Source organism: Carlito syrichta, unplaced genomic scaffold, assembly GCF_000164805.1.
Source record: "Carlito syrichta isolate Samal-C Ts95f unplaced genomic scaffold, Tarsius_syrichta-2.0.1 Scaffold309926, whole genome shotgun sequence".
NCBI lineage: Eukaryota > Metazoa > Chordata > Mammalia > Primates > Tarsiidae > Carlito > Carlito syrichta.
Window position 1 is genome coordinate 2,696 of NW_007254022.1, and position 2,412 is coordinate 5,107.

The following is a 2,412-nucleotide window of genomic DNA, read 5'->3' on the forward strand; positions in this document are numbered from 1 at the left end:
TCGAACCCACGGGCTCAGGCAATCCACTCACCTCAGCCTCCCAAGGCGCAGAATTACAGGGTGAGCCACCGAGCCTGGCTAATTTTTTTTTTAGTTGGAGTCTCACTCTGTCGCCTAGTCTGGAGTGCAGTGGCACAGTCACACTCATCACAGCCTCGACCTCCTGGGCTCAGGTGATCCTTCCACTTCAGCCTTCCAAGTAACTGGAACTACAGGTGCAAGTCACCATACACGAGGTCTTGCCAAGTTGCTCAGGCTAGTCTCGAACCACTGGGCTCAGGCAGTCCTCTCACCTCCACTTCCAAAAGTGCTGGGATGGCAGGTGTGAGCCATCATGCCCATCCTTGTTTTTTTGGGTTTTTTAAAATTAATTAATTTTTTTGAGTTGGAGTCTCACTCTGTCGCCTAGACTGGAGTGCAGTTTTGGCCACTGCTGGCCACCGCAGCCTCGACCTGCTGGGCTCCAGTGATCCTTCCACCTCAGCTTTCCAAGTAGCTGGAACGACAGGCTCGCGCTACCACACCCGGCTAATTTTTTGTTTTATTATAGAGGTGAGGAATCAACCAAGTTGCCCAGGCAGGTCTCAAACCCGTGGGCTCAGGCAATCCACTCACCTCAGCCTCCCAAAGGCGTGGGATTACAGGCTGAGCCACCGAGCCCAGCTGTTTTTAAATATATATTTATATTGACTATGTACACAAGTATGCTGAATATACCTTCGCTATCACTAAGAGAATGCACAAGCACCTAGTAATTGTGTTTTCCGTGGGGGAGAAGGACTGGAAGACTGGGGATTAAGGATGGGTGGGAGCCTCCGATTTCCACTGAGTACCATGTGCATGCATTACCTACTAAACAATATAATTACATTCTCTAAGGAGGAAATGAAAAGAACAACCCAAGGCTGACTATAGAGTCCAAACTCTAAAACCCTCTGCTATTCACTGTCTTTGGTTAAGATGGGGATTTATTCTTCCTTTTGTTCTTAATTCATTGCAGACACACTGGGCATGGGATCTCCTGTGTGTCTAGTTCCTGCAGACTTAGTCGGAACTACTTATAACAAAAATCCATCTCAACCAATTTTTAAATGCCCTAGGGCAGTATTTTCTTTCTTTCTCCTTTCTTTCTTTCTTTCTTTCTTTCTTTCTTCCTTCCTTCCTTCCTCCCTTCTCGTCCTCCTCTCCTCTCCTCTTCTCTCTCTCTCTCCTTTTTTGGCCATGTTTCACTTTGTTACCCAGGCTAGAGTGCAGTGGTGCAATCATAGCTCATTGCAGCCTCAAACTCCTGGGCTCAAGGATCCTCCCACCTCAGCCTCTCAAAGTGCTGGGCATGAGCCAGCATGCCTGGCTTTTAAAGCAGTTTTCTTTCTCTCTCTCTCTCTCTCTCTCTCTCTTTCTTTCTCCAGGCTGGAGTGTAGTGCTTACAGAAGTCTAGACCTCCTGGACTCAGGCGGTCCTCCCACCTCAGCCTCCCAAAGTGCTGTGATTACAGGCATGAGCCACCACACCCAGCAAAACTATGCTTTTAATGGTGAAATGTAATGGTGACTGTGGCTTCCTCATCCTCACTTTGTGGTTCTGTATAGGGCAGTTTTGTCCTTTGGGTATGCCCAAAACTTCAGGTAAAGTGCCCCTCAGAGAATAGCAATAAAGAGAATCAAAGTGTGATGGAAGAAACTGAATAGCTACACAGAAAAATCACCTTGTCAGCAAGTGGGTGGCTAGAGACTTAGGGCCACCCATAACCAATTACAGGGACTAGGACATAATTTTGAGGCAAGAACAGTGATATATTGTTATTGTATCCAAAGCTGCAAAATATCCTAGTCTCTGAGTGAATCCATTGTATTGTATATTGTCTGAAGAATAGCCTCATTCATTCCTGAGGTATCCTAGGGAGGAATGGGAATGCTGCCCTGGAAGGGTTGAGGATGACATCTCACTCATGGCTTTCTTCTCAGCATATCGTGTGGCACCTTGCAGTTGCCTGTGTCCTGTTGAATGGATTTACAGATTGCGTTGCAGTATTTCTTTTTCACTAAGTTAACCCTTCCAAAATGGTCAAGGGCATAACAAGACTCCTGCAAAGAAATCACGAACTAAAGATAATATTAGTAATTAAAGAACAAGCAAACAAGAGAATGATGGGATCGACACTTTTCTTGCCTTTAACACATTTGTCAGTCTTTCTTTTATTTTCCAGTGGGAATGTTAGTCTGTCACCCAGGTTGGAGTACAGTGGCATGCTCACAGTCACCGCTGCCTCCACCTGCTGAGCTCAGGCGATCCTTCCACCTCATCCTTCCAATTAGCCGAAACTACAGATGCACGCCACCATGCCCAGCTAGTTTTTTGTTTTGTTTTGTTTTGTTTGAGTTGGAGTCTCACTCTGTCGCCCAGACTGGAGTG